The sequence below is a fragment of the Aquila chrysaetos genome, chromosome 8, assembly GCF_900496995.4.
Source record: "Aquila chrysaetos chrysaetos chromosome 8, bAquChr1.4, whole genome shotgun sequence".
Taxonomy (NCBI): Eukaryota; Metazoa; Chordata; class Aves; order Accipitriformes; family Accipitridae; genus Aquila; species Aquila chrysaetos.
Genome location: NC_044011.1, coordinates 44,415,953 through 44,435,839, shown reverse-complemented (window position 1 = coordinate 44,435,839; position 19,887 = coordinate 44,415,953). Strand labels below are relative to the sequence as shown.

The following is a 19,887-nucleotide window of genomic DNA, read 5'->3' as shown; positions in this document are numbered from 1 at the left end:
CAGTTGAACACAACAACAACAACAAAAAAATCCTACAGGCCTTGCTCACCCCTTGTTGCCAGCCCCAGCCCTGTGCTTTTCAGCACATCTTGTTGCTCAAAAGCATTTGGGCTGGGAAAATCCTGTCCGAGGGACACGAGGGTCTTTTTGACTCCTCTCTGGCACACAGACTTTTTGCTTTTCCCTCTTTGCAGCCCTTAAATTTTGCATTTCTGGCCAAATACTGCGCTTTGGTGGCTGTCTGCAAGGTTGGAGGAGAGCGTTTCGGGGCTTGGTCGCCATCCTAGCTGATGCAATGCATCGACCGGGCTCCTCTGCAATCGAAAGCGAGATCCGAAGCCAGAAAGCAGAGTGTATTTATCGCGTCTCGGTGGCACCAAAGAAGAGCTATGCGTTAGCATCGTTATCGCCGGTCTCCCCGTGGATTAACGGAGGCGCGGGTCAGCCAAGTGACATCCGCAGCCTTATGTGAGATGAGTCGGTAGCAGGAACAAGATGCAGGCTCTGACTCAGGAGAGCGATGAAGTGCAAACCTTGAGTATTTCATCAGTCAGGCTATTGCTTAACTACTGGCTTACAAATCAGTCCGTGCCCACGTGCTTTCCTGAGTCACGGTCTAGGAGGGGAAAAACGCTGCTCCTCGGCGTCTCCATCCGAAGTGTCCTCCTTCACCCCCTTTTTTTTCTGCCTCTGACGGTGTTGCGAAAGAAAAGCTCCGCTTTGCTTTCAGTCATTTGAAGGAGGAGACAAATCAAGCCTTCGCAGTGCCGCTTCGCTTCTGTTTCACCCCAAACAGCGCGTGGTTTTTCTGCCGACCTGGGGAACTCGCTGCTGCGGGAGGGTCCCGGGGGAGCAAGGATGCCCCTGTCCCCCGCTGCCGTGCGGGTTGGGAACGCAGGGCAGGGTGAAACCACGTCGCTCGCTGTGTCTGGTGCGAGCGCTCAACCTTATTTACAGCAGGGGAAAATTAATGGGAGTCAGCTTTCGAAGGTAGATTATTTCATTATCATCGTAATTGGTACTTATAATTAGTTGTTACTCTGGCGTGTGATGTGCCCTGAGCACTGTGGCCGCAAAGTGCAGGAGCAAAAAGGAAAGGCTATTTTTCAATTTTTTTCTTTATTATTAATTATGACTGCTGTTTATTTTGTTGGATATTTACGTACTTGCTATTTCAATCAAGTAACCTCAGCGTGTTTCGCTTTGCAGTAGGCAGGTGGTAGAGCTTTGCCTGGCCTGGCTCTGGTTCAGGTTCGGCTCTGCCTCCTGCCCTTCAGTCAGTCGTGCCTCCGTTTGCCCGCGAGCAAATTGGGAATACCTCTGCCTGCCTCGCTCTGGGCTGGGGCCGGGCATTGCAGAAAAACTCAGTGGTGTTGTTATTAATTGCTGCAAAGCCTCAGGTGGGGATTCGAAGATGCACCACTGCTTTTCCCGGTGGGGACAGGTGAGGGGGGACCCCGGCACCGCCGGGAGCCCGGGCATCTTGCTAGAGGACAGAAGCCTCTTGTCAAAGCCAAATCACCCTGGAAAGCCCCCAGATATTTGCCGGCTGCCCGCTCCGAGTCAGGCAAAGGGCCTCCTTTGTGGTGCGTCAGCCTTTCCACTGCCGAAACAATAAATGGCCTTATCCTCGTTAGCTGACGCAACCTAACAAAGCGCCATTGATTTTGGTAGGTGCTTCATCAGTGACAGGGATGCGAGGGACGGGGTTTACGACCCCACCGGCTTTTCCAGGCATCCGCGTACATGCGGTTGGGTTTTAATGAGCGCTTTGGGCCGCAAAGTGGGTCAGCACTCTCATCTGCTCCGGCTTGCCGCCCCCCCCACTCCCCCCCAGCCCGCCTCCCTCTTGCAGCAGAGACCCGAGGAACTCGCCGCACGGTGGCACGAGGTCCCGCATCCCCGGGGCTGGTCCCGGCTGGGGATGGAGGGGGACGGGGAGGCGGGGGGGGGGGGGGGGGGGGACGGGGGTCCTGCTGAGACACGGGGCTGTAACCTGCTGATGCAGCTCCCCACGGATCCATGAGCTTTGTGCAAATGGCAGTCGTGGTGCGCTTTGAAGCCTGAAACCTTGAGCACTTCAAACAAGCAGAGGACAGGCAGATGATGTATGGGAAATTAATATCTAACAGGGCTAAAAATTGTTCTCAATGTCGCCCTAACTCCCCTGCCCAGCTGAGCTCTATGTACTTTTATCCCATCCAGAGCATTTAGCACAAAGAGACCCCTTACACCCTTAATTTTCTAAAACACAAAGCCTTCCATTTCACTGCATCCAGCTGAAACGTTCCCCTTTTCTCTCCCATTTTCCGGCTCTCTTTTGAAACCCTCCTCTCCCTTGCCGCAGCCTCTCAGGGGACAAACAGAAACCAGCAAAGTTTGGAAAGGAGAGCAGGTCGGTAACCCTTTTGCGGCCGGTTTGGTGCAGGGAGGGCAGCGAGCGGCATCCTACGCCCCAGCTTGTGCATCAGCGTTTGCGTAAGCAAAGACCTGCCGGCACAACAGGCACGTTTAGCACCGGTCAGTGCACGGCAGAGGATTTGTAACTGGAAATCGGGATGCTTGAAATCTCATTTATGTCGCAGTAGGGGGAAAGCGAGCGAGAGCTGCCTCTCTGCCGTGGCGTAGAGCAGAGCACCCCGGCGGAGCTCTTTGCGTGGCGGGGGCTGTAGGGCTGGGGAGGGAGGATGGTTTCGACATCAGGGCACCAGCCCGAGCCCAGGGGTAGCTGGGTTCAGCCCTGGGCTTTCGGCGGCACGTTGCTCGCCCATCTCTGGGGTTTGCACCCTGTCTCCTTATCAGCGGTGGGGAGACGAGTTCGGGGAGGATTGCTGCATGCTGGGTGGGAATGGTGTGGGCTGGAGTGAGCCTGGCGTTTCATACCCCGGCCCTGCGTGGACGGGGTGTGCCTGAGATTAGCAGGGCCGGGTGGAAAAAAACCCCAAACAACAAACACAACAGAAGACAAGTGATGTTTCAAAATACTGCCAAGCAGATTTTCCCGGGCTGATTTGCCGGCCCTCGTTTCTGGGCTGGTGCAAAAACACGGAAGGAAAAATACTTTTTTAGCGCTGGCAGGTTAGAGCTGGGTGTTTTCTGGATGGTCTCCCAGGGGCACCCCTGTGCCGAGCCGCGACCGGGGCTCTGATAAACAGGCTGCCTCCAGCGGGGCCGAGCACCCACCGCCCGTGTTGGCTTCCAGAGGTGGCTACAAAGCAGGATGGTGCTGGGAGCCAGAGCCCTTGCCAGGGCGTCAGGCCCCTGGGTCCCATCGAGCTGGGGTTTCAACTCATCTGTAAACACAGCTAAAGCTCCTGGGGTTGGCGTGCCGGCGTTGTGAAACGGGGAAGGGTGGGATCGCCCGTGCCGTGCCGGCTTCCTGGCATCCAGCTTTGCCTGGGGCCTTTGATTGCTGCATTTTTATTAACGCAAAATCCAAGAGGGCTTGCAGAGGTGTGTGGGCGCACAGCGCACGTGGGCCGTTCCCCCTCCCCGGTGCCCCGGAGCCCAGCTGCTGGTGCTGCAAACGGGGCTTGGGCTGGGGATTGCTGATCCTGGAAGGTGACCCTCGTCTCCGGAGCTGCTAGAAGCAGGCGGGAATCGCACCCGGAGCCCGGCTGGTGCAAGGGCCGGGCATTTTCTGAACGACTCCCGGGTATATATGTGGGGGGTGCTCGGAGCCTCCGTGTGCCGTACGGGGGTAGCACCACGGTGTGTTTGGGTCCCGAGCGTGCTCTGGGAGCGCAAGACCAGAGTCGCAGGGGTGCGCGGGACATGGCTTTGTAGGGTGGTGCCTGCTTGTCGTGCTGTTCCTCTGCATTGGAGTGAAATTCAGTGGTTTTCACCTTTTGCTGCTTCTCAGCAGCCCCTGGAGAGCCCCTCTTAGCGATACTGGAGGTCTGACGTATCCTCCTGGATCCAAGCTGGGATGTGTCGCTTACCAGCCTCCCCCAGCCTCCACAGGGACAGCTTAATCTGACCCAAAAGAGTGTCTTTTTAAGCAGGTGCAGATAGCAGGCTCCTGTCCCCGGCCGTGGCATCCAGAGCAAGGCAGCATGGAGCCTGACATCTGTCAGCCGTTGCAGATCTGTATTTCCCTGCGAGACAGCAGGAACCAGCGGCTCGCGAGCTGTCCCCGCAAAGCTGGGATGACTTCCATCGCCGGAGGGCCTGATCCTCAGCTGGTGTAAGCTGGCACCGTGTCACCGAGCAAATGGGCCAGCTGCTCGGTCGGTGGATGTTGATGCCCGTCCCCGAGCAGCCAAGCCCGCTGCACTGCTCTGCAGCTGAGGGCCAGTTTGAACTGCTCTCCTCTCGCTCCCTCCTACTCTTTTCCTCACTTCTCCCTTTTAATTCTCTCCCCGTCTGTTCATCCCTCTCCCCTTCTGTTCATCCCTCTCTATTCTCGAGTCATCCTTCTTTTTCTCCATGAAGACGGCTAAGGGGAGGAGGGGGGAGGAGAGGAGAAAAGCGATCCAACTCGATAGGTTTTTCCAATAACCTTCCCTAAAATCTCACCAGGTTACATTACGCTCTAATAGACTTTAAGCCAATCTGCCTAATGCCACTGCAAAGGTCAATTAAATTCACCCTAAAAAATTTACTCCTGGCTCATTATACACTTGGAAAAAGAATTAGAAGCACAGGCTGCCCCAGAGGTTTCTGATCTTTTCCTAATGAACATGTCTCCTAATGGAAGAAAAAGAAAGAAAACCACCACCAAAAAACCCCACCAACTTTAAAGGAATGTTTTGCTGGTCCATTGGAGAGAGTAGCGTAGAGCTGAGCATCTCCTGATAGCAAAGGTGAGGAGGAGGAGAGATGGGCGATGCAATGTCTCAGCAAGGTCATTTACACCCAGCAGAAGGATTTGGTAAGTCGGACTCTCGGCCAAGCATTTGGGCGAAAGCTTTGACCTCGCATCCGTGCCCGGCCCTGGTTGCAGGGTGCCATGGGTGGCTCGGCTTCGCGCTCCTGCCAAGGCAGCACCGACGTTGATTACTCGCTCTGCGACTTGCCGGGCCGGTTGCGACTGCGCGGCACCGACCCCGCATGCTTGCAGCCCGCCCGCGGAATAATTACACCGGCAGCGTGCCGCGCCTGTAGGGACTCGCAGGCTGCATGCTGGCAGAAAAGGAGGCAAAATTAATCAAGTGAATGATTAATTGCAAATTGTGACCCAGGTTGCTGTAAGCGACAAGTTTTGAGGGATGTTCAGGCTGAAGATGCTCCGTGTGAAGTGCCTTTAGGGAGCCCGAGAGGTTTTTGTTTGGGGTTTTTCTTGAGAGCGTGGTTGAGAGGGCTCTTTAAACCCCTGTACCTTTGAGCACTCACAGTCACTTACTGTTTATCAGATTTTCATCCTCTTTTCTAATGTGTAGATCTAGCCAGGTGCAGGACAGAAATAAACGCAAACGTGCTCGCTAGTCCTTTGAGCACCCAGCTGTGGTGGCATGAGAAACTGCTATCCATAGTGCCCAGGACTGTGCTGATTTTGAATCACTGTCAATGTTGCCTAGGTTTGTGTTACTTTTGAATTGGGTTTTGAATTTTGAATTGGGTTTTGAATTTGAATTTGGTTTCCTGCCCTGGAAATGGAGTTCCGCGGTGGGGAGAAGGAGAGTACGTTGGCTGGCCCCGTTCGCAGCGCGCCTCTCTGAAAGTTTGCTAGATGAGAAAATAAACCACCAAGAACCAGCAAAGGTGCCTGGAAATGAAATGAAGTGAATCACGGCCAATAAAAGCGCAAGCGCGCCTTTGTCAAAATCGCCACGTTCCCATGGGAAGTTTACATTTCAACAAAACGGCATTTCTGACCAAACATCCCGCTTCCCTCCCATTTGCACAGGGGTTAAATGGCCTGGGGTGGTTGGCTGAAACCATCTTCAGGACTGAACGTGTAACTTCCACTGGTGCAAAGATGCCATTCCTGATAAATACGAAGGCTGAGGTTCACCACACCCAGGCTCAGTCGCTTAAATTCTAGGTGTCGGGTCTAACCTGGTCATCTGTGGTCCTCCCGGAGAGGACAAGTCCATCCCGTCCTGAAGCAGGTGGCTAAAGGATGGTGGATACCTGGACACCATCTCTCTCCTCTTGGCTGGATGGGAAGCCTAGTCTAACTACCGTAATGTGAACCAGGTTGCAATTCCAGTCTGAGCTGTTGCCTTTTTCCAAGAAGCTGCTGGGAGTTTTCCTGCAGAGAGATTTTTCTGGCATGGCGAAAAGCTTCAGGGAAACTAAGAGACTGGGCATAACTCCCTTCAGTTTGTCTTTAATTACAGCTAGGGAAGAGGTGGTAATTACAACACACCCTTCCCTTGCAAAGATCCTCAGGTGAAATCAGTGCTCGGAAATATGCATACTAATCAGGAGCATGTTTTTTTGCCAGGGTTGCTGTTGTGTTGGTTGGGACTGAGCGGAGCGAGGCTGCCCAGATGGCAAACAGGATCGTGTCTGGCAGAGGAGGCTTTGCGGAGCAGCTAGGACAGGGAAAGCTGTTCTCTCCCTCTTGCTACGGGTATTAGGTGGGAGCTGGGGACAGCGGTATGGTGCTTGCAATGTCAATTATTAGCGTGTTTAGTAAATTACCTAGTAAATTGGCCCTTAAAATTTCCAACTGCGTGTCCTCTCTTGCACTCCAAGCCTGCAGCTGAGTTGTTTACACTCTTTCAGCAGGGAAGATGGATCAGCTCTGTCTCAGCTTCTGGACGTCTTGCAGAGAGGAACCTGAGCTGATCCTGCACGCCGCTGCCGAGCTGGGAGATGGAGGGAGGGTCGGTCATGCCCAACGAGCGCAGGAGCCCTCTCCTTGGCCCAAGTTAAAGCCAAAAGAGCCGTGACGGGGAAGGTGGACCCCAGGAGCTCGTGTGTTCTTGCCATACGCATGTGTCCACGGCTTCCCAGCAGGTTCGCTGCTGTTTGTGCGTGCGAGAGCATCTCCCGCGGTTCGCCTGATTGCTTTCCCTCTGCGTGCTTCTTCTTGGCGAGGGCTGTGCTTGGTGTGGCGAAGAACCGCCGGCACGGGGGGGGATGCGCTTGTCCTCCTTTTCTCGCAACAGCAGGCTGGGGGAATGACTGGTAAAACAGAAAGGCAGGTATCCATGCCACGGGGAGGGGGAAGGATGCTCTGTCTGGTGCCTGAGATGGGCGAACCAGTGCTGGAGAGACTTGGCCATGGTCTACCGGCCACAGTCTGCTCCATAAGCCAACCTGGAGAATTCACCTCCCTCGGTATCTCTACCTGTGACTGAGTAAATAGCTGAGAGATCATTGGGAATGAGCCTTAGGTGACGCTTCCCAGCAAGGGCAACCCCTCCGATGGGGGTAGATGCTTTGCCCCTTGCTAGACTCGTTTCAAAGCTCTGGGGGAGCGCGGCGAGGGTGACGGCAGGTCTGCTTGGCAGAAAAGCTGGTCCTGTGTGCTTTTGGGACTTGCCCTTTGGGGTCAGGAGAGCATTGAGGTGAAGATTTGGGTTTGGCTGGGACTGATCCCAAGCTGGAGACCTTTCCTCCCCCCGTCTCTCCGGTTCTGCTAGCTGGAATGTTCACGGTCTGTTTTCCATTGCAAGGCATATTTTCCCTTCCGTGCGTTTCCAACTCTCCTTTTGCCTTTTCATGTGTACTGTAAAGGTCAGCCCATATCTGGAACATGCTTTAAATTTGCACAGAGAGCAGGGGGCAGGAAGAGAGGGGAGGGTAGTGCTGCAGCAGCTCCAGCCCTTGCAGATGGAGGTTTGCTGCTTTTTTTGCTACTTCTGTGAAGGGATGGCATACAGGACCGCACAAAGACCCCCAAACCCACCCGGAACCTGAGGAAACAGCAGAAGCCCCCCCGAAAGCGCAGCGCGATCGCATTGTAAGCCCGCCGGCTGTCGCGAGCCGCTGTCCCTCCGCCAGCCTCAGCTTTTTGGGGCTACATCAGCCTCGTCCTTCCTCTCTCCCCCGGGGAGGATGCTCACCTCTGCCAGCCCGCTGCTGTCAGCTGAACCACCAGCCGCCTCCTCCTCCATGCCCCGCTGCGCCGGGCATGACCCGCTCCCCCTTCCCGCCCGCCGCATCCTGCATCCCTTGCACTTTTCCCGTGAGCGCAGGGAGACGCTTCGGCGCAGGTTGGCAGGCTCAGCGCCGTGCCCCCCCCCCCGTCTCGTCTCCACGTCAGGCCCTTACCTTGCCTGTCAGCCGCTGCCTCTTCTCGCCGGGACCTAATGCTGCTTCATTTCTGTTTTAATTTTGCTCTGGTTTTGCGACAGCCACCGGCAGGTCAGGAGTTACAGAAAGGTTATTGGTGAGTGATGGGTATTGACATCCTTAACAGCGCCCTGACCCCATCAGTCTCACTCTGTTCTTCTTTTTCCTTACACTTGCCCTGGGTTTTTTTTTTTTTAAATTGGCCTTTTTCATGCATAAAGCTTGCTTCATCAGATTTTTACCTAAAGCCGTGGCTGGTGAAGCAGAGGGAAGCACTGATTTCCTCTGGCTGAGTATAGGCGCCGAGGAAGTTTTCATCCTCTGATTATTTTGCTATCCCGGAAACCTCATGTGCTACTTTTTTCCTAACTTTCTCTCCCCTTGTTTCCCCGATCTGCCAGCACACCTTTCCAAATGCCCACCTGCGTTGTCTTGCTCGTGCCCGGGGCTGCGGTAGCATCAGGGGGCTCTCACGAGCAACCGGCTCCCCTCATGCAGAGGCCAGGCTCCACGCTGGAGGCTCAGCATCAGGAATAAACTCATCCCTGCTCCCATTCCCCAGCCCCATGGTCTGGTGGGTGCCCTCTGCAAACAGCTGCTCTGCAAGGTGCAGAGCTTGCCCAGCAACGTGCACTGGGCTGTAAAGCACAGCGGTTCAGGTGCAGCCTGCGATGCTCAGGAGGAGTTTGGGAGGGGGAGGCAGCATTTCTACCCAGTAATTAAAAAAAAAAAAAAAAAAAAAAAAAAAGAAAAAAAAAATCCTTATTTAATAGGTGTTGATGATATATCCCAGTGTTTTCCCTTGATTGAGGCATGGTGCAGTGCCTGGCTCGGTGGGGTCCGCTCCGTGGTGCACCTCGTAAACCCCAGCCGCTTCAGTGCCGGGGCCGCGGTGAATAGCTGCTCCCCGATGGGCAGATAAATACAGGCCAGCAGCTCCCGGGCCTGGCAGCCCATCATTGCTTCATCTGGAAGGATATAAACCTCTGCACAGGCTATTTGGAAATACGGCAAAGCTCATTTTAAGTGCGTCTTATCTCCCCATTGAGAAGCTTCTGTGGCTTAGCAAGGCTGGGTTTGCCTCCCTCCTGCAGCTTGTCCGCGTCTCTGCTCCCCATCCCAGCGCTCTCCTTCCCTCGATCCCACGATAAGCTGGCGTGACGTTATCAGATGCTTCAGCACTAAAACTCTCGGCACGCAAACTTTTTTTGCTTTATTGTTGCATCCATAAAACTGGCTGGGAAAACTGCTGAAGCAGTAACCCTGCTTGGTTTTAAAGGCAGCTGCAAATCAGCCCCACTCTCTGGTGCAGCACTGAGCCGTTTTTACGAGCCCTAATTAAACAGGATCTGCCCTGTGGTCTACCTTCCACCCAGCCCATCTGAGGGATGGGATTTAACTGCCGGGGTTATGGTTCTGCGTCCGTGGGCTTTGGTCCCTCTGCAAATGAACTGCAATCGGATGGTGAAAGGATTAAGGTGAAGGGAAACAGCCCATGTAAAGCTGTACATCACGCGTGTGTTTCTGCAAGGCTCTTATCCGAAGAATGCGGGTCGGGGACCGAGTCAACCAATTCTGGGCTTGGGGAAGGAACGTCTAACGCCATTTCGTGACCCTGAAAAATGGGAACGGGCATTAAATATAGGGAATACTCATTCTGGAGTGAGCGCCTCTAGCACGCGGCAGGGCTGTCGAGGCTCCTGGGTACTGCTGCCTGTAAAGTGTCAGGGCAGAGTGGTTTCTCGGTAGCTTCAGGCTGCCTTGAGCCGAGGTGGTCCTCGGAAGGGTTATGTGCACGGGCTTTCCATTTGCTTGTTTTGCCACGGAAAACTTTTCAGGGTTTGCTTCTCCCGATGTTTCTCCGTGGTGGCATGAGGTGCTGCTCGGTCCCTCTGCATCTCCCCCTGCCCCGGGGGCTGAGCGGGGAGGGGAAATACCGGCTACGAGAGAAACATCACCGTCCTGCCGGGGCGGTGAGGGAAAGCGCTGGCGACTGACACTTGATGATTTATTTGAACCCTTGAGCCTTTCCAAGAAAGCAATTTCTTTGATATTTCTCTTGGCATTTGAAGGGGGGGGGGGGGGGGGGGGGGGGAAGGTAGTATTTCCCACGTACGTTCACTGTTTTCATCCTTCCCTTCCCCAAAACGATGTTGATTTCTCTCTCAGCAAAAGTCAGCTGCATCTTGCAACCCATAAACAGGGTGCGGAGAGAGGCGGGGAGGAGAAGCGGTGCCTGGGAAGGTGCAAACGTGTCGTGCGTGTGGGGAAGGCAGCGTGGGGACCCCGTCGTCGTGTTTGCACGGGCAGGAGCGTCCGTAGTGGTGTCCGTAAGGAGTTTCATGGTATGGCAGGCTGCCTGGCGAGAGGCTCCTTCCAGGCATCTGTGCACCCAACACTGGGCTCCCACAGACATGACATCCACAAGCAACAGTGAAATATCAGCAGCATCATGACTGGGCTTAAATCTTTACTGAGTCTCCATTTTTCTTTCTTTAAACGCTTACAGAATAAATGGAATTTATAATCAGAAACCATAAAATCTCTGATTTATGGTTCATCTTGATGACAATATTTAATAACTCGTGTATATTTTATTACATCTTTTTAATGCCCTGTTGTGGAATTTTACTTAGGCATTTCGCCCTCTATATCAACCTGTCGCAGCACAGATGGGCTGACTTTTTTGCTTTGGGCTGACGACCGAGCCAAGCGCGCTCCGGGCTGCGCTCTGCCCAGGGCCGCCGTCAGTCTGTCCAAGCGGGCTCTGAAAGCGGGGCTGGACGTCCAGCCGTGGTCCGGCTTCTTCCAAGAGCTGCTCCCCAGATTGCAGCTCCGATGCTTTTCCCTGCCCAGGCAGCTCCTTTCCAACATCCCCAGCCAAGTTTCGGCGCAGGTGGGGAAAGAAATTCAACTGTAGGGCCTCTTTTCCCTCCTCAAGGACTTTTTGCTTGGAAACGCGTGTCTATTTAGGTTATTGCTCAAGTGCATTCTCCTCTGGAGAGCACTCCCCGCCTTTCTGGTACCATTAGTGCAAATTAGCTGATGCATCCTATCAGCCCCCAGCCTGCTGCACCCAGGGTACCAATGCTCTTCTCAGCGCTCGCACGGGGAGGGGAAGCTCATAGCAGTGTAGCTGCGTTCTGGCTTTGTCAAAAAGCAGCAGCTTCCTCCATCCCTCCCTCCCAGCTGGCTTTTCTAACCGGCTGCTTCCCAGCCCTGGGCTGCTGGATACCGAGAAAGGAGAGTGGGCTGGAGGGGTTGGGCAGCAGCCGGGGGTGGATGCGTCTGGAGAGTTTGGACGCGAGAATGGGTCGCGGGCGGCTTTTGGGCACCTGCAGCCCGTTTTGCACGCACAAGCCCGCGCCGGCGTGGGGACGGGGGACGTTGTTCTTGGTCCTCTCCGCGTAAGCTCCAGGGGGGACCGCAGGATCGGGGGCCGCATCCCTGCTCGAGCCCGGCGAGCGAGCCGGGAGCGTTCGGCAACGTCGGTCCGGTGGTTCGATTTTCTCGCTCTTCGAGAAGGGCGCTGCGCCAGGCGGAGCGCCAAGCCTTGCTGCCCGGGGCGAGCCAAGGGCGAAGGGATGGGGCGGGAGGAATAGCTGTGAGCGCACCAGGTCCAGAGCTGGCAGGCACCCCGAGGAACTTGTTCGGCACGTCTGCGCCGCACCGGCGTTGCTGACAGTTGCTGCCCATCCATCCTACGCTCTTCACCCCCCCCCCCCCCCGCCCTTGCCCGTTCCCCTCGCCTCGCTGCTTCTTGGCAGGAGCCGTGCCGGCGGAGCAGCCAGGTGGAAAGGAGGAAACGGGGCGAGACGGCTCGTTGGCGTGCCCGGTCGCGTACAGGCAGGGCTGCCGGCCTCGCTGCCCGCGTACAGCCCCCGTGTGCTGGCGGGGAGGACGGCGAAGCCTCCCCCAGGCTCTCGGTAGCCATCTGTACCCGGGCCAGGGATGGCCGGGAGGGTTTTGCGGGGTTCAGGGGGGGACCTGGGGGACAGCAGGAGAGGTTGAGGTCGGGAAGGGAAAGGGGGAGAGGGTGGAAAGCAGCCAGGCAGGGAGGAGAAAGCAGCCTGGCATCGAGCGCATCGTATTTGGGTGCAGCAGGGTCTGGCTCCTTTTTAGGTGCAACGGCATCAGGTGCTTTTTAGGTCGGGTCGGGCGCTTCGTGTTGGGGGGGGGTTGCGGGAGAGGAGAGGGGCTGTCCCCGTTGCACGCCGTCCTCCTTTCTGGAGCAAACAACCTTAAGACAAGCCAACCCCAGGTGAGGGTAATTTCTTCCCGAGTTCCCAAAAAATTAACGGCCTGAGAGAAGCTGGCTATTAACCAGGTGATGCCAGCTGGACCGGACTGAATTGCGCCTGCAGGCTTTCTCTCCCCGGTGCGACAGCGATGAACTTGGTAGGGCTGCGACTGTCTATTAAGTGAAGAGATGCTTGCAGAGCAATGCCACTGCTGGGGACTTCGTTCCCTGCCCAGGACAGGCGACCCTGTGCTGTCCCTGGAGCCAGGCGCACCGCAATTGCTTGGCTCTTGCACGGAGAAGGCAGAAACACCGACTACCTGATTTATATGGACTTTTATGCAGCCACCAGTCTGCCGGGCCTGATGGATTCCTTTGAAATGAACAGAAAATTTCAGCCTCCTTCACAACGTTTTGACAGTTTGGGGTTTTTGGTTTTTGTTTTGGGTTTTGTTTTTTTTTTTTTTTGTGGGGCTCAAACTGTTTTGCAGAGAACTTACAGGGCTAGATGAAATGTTTGTGCTGGGAAATGAGCTATCTTCAAAAGGGCTCCTGTTCCCTTGCAAAACATTTGCAGAGTTTTCATCTGCGTGTTTTGGCTCCTCTGATACGAGGCAGGAATCGTCCTGGGAATTGTCTTCCCGTTGGTTATTCTGCTGTCTCTGCTCCTGCCTTGCCTCTGCTAGGAAATAGAAAAAGACAGAAATGAGAATAACTCCAACCAACCACCACCAAGAAAACATTCTCTACGCTGCAGGTCTTGCTGAGCTTCGTTGGTTCTGGTCTAAACAAGGTGATCGATCCCAAACAAAAACCTGCCTGGTACTAGTTGAATGGCGGAGGTCTCAGATCATAGGGGTTTGGAGGAATTTTTGCCATCCCTGACTGCAAAGCAATTGCCCCAGATTTCCCTTCCTGGCTGTGTGTGCGTGATTTTTTTTTTAAAATTATTTATTTATTTCAGACCATGACCAAAGAGGACCTTAAGCCTGTGTCGCTGCCTGGGAGGAGCCAGGATGATTCCTGCACAGATTTGAGGAGAAAAAAAAAAAAAAAAAAAAAAAAAAAAAAAAAAAAAAAAAAAAAAAAAATCTTTGGCAGGATAAAACTCCTTCCCTGGTAGTTAACAGAGAAGCTGGGGAGGTGGCTTCCCCAGGCATGCGCATTGCAAGGCTGGGCTGCCCGGCTCTGATGCTAAATTATAGTCTAGCAAAGGAGAAACCTCCTGAGGAGGTGGGAAGTGATCACAGCCTATAAATACCTTCCAGGCGATGTTGGAAATGAAGAAAGGGAATTATTCATGGTCTCCAAAGGTGGTAGGACGAGGAGCGGTGGCCTAAGAGCTAAGGAAGGGAAAGTTGGTTTGCCTGGCCATTAGGAAGGTGCCCCGCAGCCGAGCAAGCGGGCAGCGTGGGGAGAGTCCCCAGGGAGGGAGCGCAGGCGCCGGCCGGCAGCGTGGGAGATGAGATGTTAATGGGGATGATGAAGGGAAGGAACTTTCGACAATGCGAGAGGTCAACCTGTTGACCCAAGCCGGCTCTCTCCTGGCCCTACAGTCTATGCGGTGCCATGGTAAATTCCACTTACCCTGCTTTACTGCGGGCACTTTATAGCTTGACTTAATGGCTAGGAAATGTCTTCACTTGACTGCTCCCCTTAAGACGAGAGGGCTGTCTGTGATCCCTGGGTTTAAGCAACAATTCACTGTCTGTAAAGGGATGATGCCTTTTTATTAGCTTCCCTCTCGGAGCCTGGACTCTTGAGGTCCTGGCTCCTCTTTGGCACCAATTTTTCCCTTTCTGACCTCGCTCCGGCCGCGCTGCCTTGCGGATTTGCACAGGCCGCCTTCGGGAGCGTGTCTTTTGAGTTTGCATTCTCCGAGGGCTGATTTGGTGATGGTGCTATTAAAGCTGAGATCAGTGGGTGGCATGGGGCTCCCTGATGCTGCCGTGACCCCTTTTGATACCAGCCTGGAGAGCAGGAATCAGCTGCCAAAGGTGCAGAGGATGTTGCCGGCAGCAGATGCGCGCAGTGCTACCAGCCCTCCTGTTTTTACTGCGGGTCTCGTAGGTCTCATCAGAGTTGATGTTTTTCTTAATGTTACTGGCATCACGCGATTGCGCAGGAACCTGGGCTTTCATTTAGCAGCAGCTTTGAGATGCTAGGGTTGCAGAAAAAAAAGCACGGAAATACAGCTGGAACCTGTAGGCTAATAAAACCAGCCCATCTTAATTATGACCGTTTTTATTTTTTAGAAGTCAGAATGAAGGTTTGGAGGGGTGGGGAGGGGGAATGCGTGCCTAACGGGGAGCAGTGGAGGTATGGAGGTTTTTAAGCGTGTGGTGCCGTGCTGGCTGGGGTCGTGGCGATGGAGGGATGGCCCTGTATTGCAGGGCTGGAAAGGAGCTGGAGAGGTGCGAAGCACGGGGAGCTTCGGCTCATCCCTGGAGGGACGCTGGCCGTGCTGGATGCTTTTATTTAAGAAGCAGTGCCAAGGCTGGATGGCTGTGTCCCCACACCGGCGGGCCGGGACGAGCAGCGTGTCCAGGAGCGATGCCCCAGGGTTGGGGGCAAGTGGGTGCTGGCAGCATCCCTCCAGCTTGCCTGAAGGCTGCGCTCCCCAAGGAGCCTCCACCTTTCCTTGGACTGAGTAGTGCATGAATGCCAAAGGAATCTGCATCCCTTTTCAGAGGCTGTTACAGTAAATTGTTAGCAGGCAGCGGCGCAGCAGAGGAACTGTCGCCATCGGCGGCTTTTTGTTAATCTGATCTGAAGGGTCCCCTTGTGAATGCATCTGGAGCGGTCCCCGCTCTCCCTGCGAATGCAAATTGCAGCGTGCAAGCTCCTGGTGCTTTTGTCAGGTCGGAGGTAGACAAGGGAAAGCTGACGCACGAGAGATTTTCGTGTCTCCACCCGGGTGGTGTGCTCTCCGCTTTCGCATCCGCGTCTTTTTGCTTTGCCCCCATTTGCCCATTCCTAAATGCACGTCAGGGCGCGGCGAGTAAGGATAGAGAAAGCCGTCTTTGAAACTCTGCCTGGGAATCTTCCATCGAACCACGTTTCCCCCCCAGAAAGCACCTTTATTGCGAAAACCACATGGTTTCCTGGGACAACATCCATTTTTCCAGAAAAATTGATTTTCCATTGGGAAAGTCTAAATTTAGATGATGGCTGGTTGCCTGGAAGGAGCTCAGCAGTTTGGCTGTCTGGTGGCTAAACCAGGAGGAGTTGTCCTTGCTGGCCAGGGAGACCTGCTGGGAGGCAGCGGGGAGCCCCCCCAGGCAAGCCCACCTGGAAGGCAACTTGCCACGTTGTTGGTGTCCCATCTAAAGGGAGTTTGTGAAACCCAGATGACGCTGCCGGGAGCTGGGAGCTAGCTGAAATGTCCTTCTTGTGTTAGCTGAAGTGGTACTTCCAAGAGGGGGAGGGGAAAAAGCCATTCCATGGAAATTTTACTTTTTGGGAATTTCTGCTGAGATGGGGAAGTTAGGGTTGGTGGGTTTTTTTTTTTCATTAAAAAAATATATGTATTTGAGTTTCAGTGGATTTCCATTTTCTAGCCAGCTCTCTGTGAGATACCGTTTCTGCAGGCAGCGTATGACTTTTTTCCCCTCAGGAAATTTTCTAATATCAATTTAATTTTGACTCTCACAACTGCATCTATTCCGTGGGGAACCTACTCTACGGCCTCGCCAAGAAAGTGTTTCCTCTTAGCTGCGAGTTCATTTTGCAGTTTAAAAACATCATTCAGTCATTCCTAATGAAAGATATAATCAACTTTCAGGCTTCATGGCTTAGCCGAGCCCCTAATGGAGATGGGGAAGCTATTCCCGTTATAGCTCAGCCCGTATTTCCCACGGCAGGCGTGCTCGCACCTTGCAAAGGATGGGTTTCACTGGGTGAAACTGCACCCAGAGGGACTAGAGCAGGTCCACGTGGTTGCAAATCCAGGAGTTGCTCCCTGGGGACGTGGTCTCGCATCCCGCAGGGATTTGCTCTCCTCTGTAATTGTGGTGATGCTGTGCTCCACAAATTCTGCACGGCTTCTGCAGAAGCAGATGATAACGAATTTGGCCCAGCCAGACTTAAAACAAGGAAAAAGAAGGAAAAAAACCCAACCCCCAAACCACAAAAAAACAGCAAAAGCAGAGTTTGTGTCCCATCTGATTGTATTTTCATGCCCACACGTCGGCTCTGCATAAATGTTTTTGGAGCGCCGGGGGGAATAGTCTCTCGTTGCAGTGACGTGCTGTGCAACAGAAAGGGTTTGGGTTATTCGGAGACCTTGCTGAATTATGCCACGGATACGGTACCGCACGCTCCCTCCTGTGCCCACATCTTCCCATCCGCCGCCTCGTGAGCAAGTGGAAATACGAATGCAAATAGCACCGGGCAAATAAAATCAGGTGGAGATACGGAGCAGCAGGAGACCTGTAAGTCACATCGGGTCTGTCTGCCCGGCTGGGACTGGGCTGCACCGAGTAACCTGAGTTAGTTTTAAACAAGCTCGTGCGGCACCGGAGGTCCGAATGGGACCTGATGGAGCCGGGTAGAAGTTAATCAGCTGAATATTTACCCAACCTTGTGGGGAAGGAGCCCCGGGCTGGTCTGGGTGTAGGCAAGCCCTGGAAACGTGCAGGTTGAGCTCGATGGGCAAAAATCCCGTTGACTCGAAAGGCAGAAAGCCAGGGCAGCGTCGGGAAAACTCTGGTAGTTTCTGGAAAGGTGGCTCGGGGTTGGGATGCTGGGGGGCCGCTCCTCCCGAGCGGGGTGCCCGAGCCTGTCCCCTGTTCGGGGTGGCCTTGTGGACTAGCAGATGGCTTGTCCCTCCCTTGCCGTGTCAGAGGAGACCAGCACGGTGCTGCCAGAAGTGCCCGAAGGACCACAACGTCTTCAGAGGGGCTGTAGGGGTGAACCGATCCCTTCAGCCAGGGCTGGATGCTCTCGCTCTGCAGCAGGCTTTTAGGTTTCCTTCCCCCGCCCAACCCTAAAGTAGCCTATGAATAATCAAAATTTCAGAAACTGAGAAATAAACAAAAGCTCCAAATCCTCCTCCCCTCCCCCCAAAAACAGATGAGCCAGCAGAAATTTTTGATTTAAATGTTTGGGTACAAATTACCTGACAATCCGAAGGAGAGGCGTTTTGAACCAGCACTCGAGCTTTTCGTTCAGAAAATATTGAAGCGTCTCGACCTGACAGTTTCAGAACTCACCCATAAAGCTTCTGAAGTGAAAAATTAATCCGAAGTAACCTCTTTTTCTGCTTTTCAAGAGCAGATTGGCTTTTGATGAATGCTTATACCTCCTCGATAGATCCCAGTCAACCGAGCCCAGCTCTTCCCCCTTGCCTGGTCTGAATCCCCGGAGCATCGGAGTGTCGGCATGCCTGACGGGCTGGTCTGGGCATTAGCGATGTCTCCGGACGCCTGGAGCGTTTCCATTCCTACCTCTTCTCCTTTTGCTGCCTCTGTCAATCCGTGTCCGTCCTTCCTTCTTGCAACAGTCAGGTGTCTTTTGCTGCTGCCTTTTATCCCTCTGAAACTACCTCGTGGGATTAGGTATGAAATGGAGGGTTGTAGCATATAATAGCGGGGCTGTAATTACCTTACAAATACAGTGTAATTACACCACGGTAAGGCTTTTGAATAACCTCATCACCACCCACTAGTCCCTATAACTGGAATTTCTCTACATTTCAGCTGTAAGGTTACCTGCATCTCCTCAATTGCGGCTTTGGCTTCCTGGTCACTGTGGCTGTGTGTTTTTAGCATTCAGTGGCACCGCTGATTTTGCACTTACACTCTAATTAATTTGCAGCCATGGAGCTAGCCTTGGAGTTGTGTGAGCGTAGCGGAAATTACAGGTGTGGAAAGCATAGCTGCCATGTAATCATACCACCATTGCTGGGTAATTGCACCCCTCGTGCTGTTAGCGTATAACCACGTTAAAGTTTTGGTGGGACCTCCCCTGGACCAGTTGGCACGGGTTCGGTTGGGCAGACGGAGCTGAGCTGTAGCAGATCCCTCCGGCCAAGCGCAAACCTCCTTCGATTAAAGGCTGTGAAACAGCAGCTTGCCCCATCCATCCTGCTCGCGGCTTTGAGCTCGTTCAGCCCAGCCTGGACATGGCTTAGTGACGCCGCTCGGCAAACTTCGGGTCTGGCTTGATGAGCGACCCGAAGCTAATTGCTGACCCCCTCGTGCATCTCCGTCCCCCCCCCCCACTCCATTAAAACGAGCACAGCCATTTCCCTGCCTTTTGGAGCTGGTCGAGATACACAGATGACGAGCGCTGTAACATAATGGATTTTTATTATTATTAAGCTCCCAGTGACTCTTTCCCTGTCAGTGTAATAAGGCTAATGAAATGTCCCAACCGCTCATGGGAGTTGGGAGGACAATTTGGTCCGGTTGTCTGTAGCATTTGGAAGAGGCGAAACGCTGGTGGTTGTTATTTATTACGGATCTGGTTTACTTAGTGCTGTGTTTATTGAGTCTGTCTCCCACTTGCAAATGCCGAATACAGTTCCCAGCGCTGCTCCCGGTGCCAGGGATCCTTCCTGCCGCTGCTGAGCTGCCTGTGAGTTGCCAGCTGGACTTGTTGTGGACTCCAGCTCAGGACAGTGGGCCAGGTTCCTCCCTGGTGTAACATCATTGACTTTAATTAAGCTACGCCAGGGAGAAATTTGGCCCGCTTCGTTTGCTAGCTGTGCGCTGATGCCAGTCGAAAGGCACGGTGGGTGCCAGCAAGGGCTTTGACAGCCCAGTTTCAGAGTGGGACAAAAGTCCCTCAATCTTTGTTTGCTGCGGGGCGGCAGTGTCCGCTGATGGGGAGAGAAGGGGGAATCAAATGTAGGGCTTCACATCTCGCGGTTTTCCAGGTTTCGTCTCTCTGTCCTCTTCCCCGACTGCCTGGAGGTATAGAGAAAAGAAGAGGGGGGAAAAAACAGGCAGCAGATCCTTAAGTAATACGAGGGCTGTCTCAAAGCTGAAGAGCTGCCGCTCTCAGGCTCTGTGGACCAGACCCAATTTGCTCATTACGCGCTCGTAATTGGCAGCGGAGACCTGTGCTTAGAAGCAAAGCCTTGTTTCCCGGTGGCAAAGTTTACCCGACAACGACGCCGGCCTCACCGCCGCCTCCCCACGCGGGGCAAATTTTGGGAGAGCCCCCTTCTCTCCTTAACCCATCCCTTGGAGGGTCCCGAGTGCGGTAGCCCCAGCATCGCCCGGCTCGGTGACGGTCGCTCCGGCAAGCATCACCTCGGCCACCAGCCATCCTCCTTCCCCATCGCCTCCCGAACACTGCCTGGAGGCAGCCGCTTCCCGGGGAGATAATTCAGTTGCCTGGTTCAAAGCGGAGTTAAAGTTTCTGTGCTGGCAGATCTGGGGCAGAGTTTTAAGAGCGTCTGTATTTTCTCCCCGCGCCACCGTCTGAAGTGAGGCACATCCAAGGCTTGC

General features: G+C 54.1%; 1 protein-coding gene across 5 annotated transcripts in view; it reads left to right on the top strand.

Moving 5' to 3' along the window:
• LOC115344448 (protein CEPU-1) overlaps positions 1-19,887 on the top strand; it is a 352,367-nt gene that overhangs the window by 178,216 nt on the left and 154,264 nt on the right. The window contains exon 1 of one of the 5 annotated variants that reach the window (XM_041125267.1): positions 2,311-2,395. The exons of the other annotated variants lie outside the window; for them this stretch is intronic. The gene's annotated coding sequence lies outside the window, so the exon portion shown is untranslated. Of the gene's footprint in view, positions 1-2,310; positions 2,396-19,887 lie in introns of those variants that run through there. 5 annotated transcript variants of the gene reach the window in all.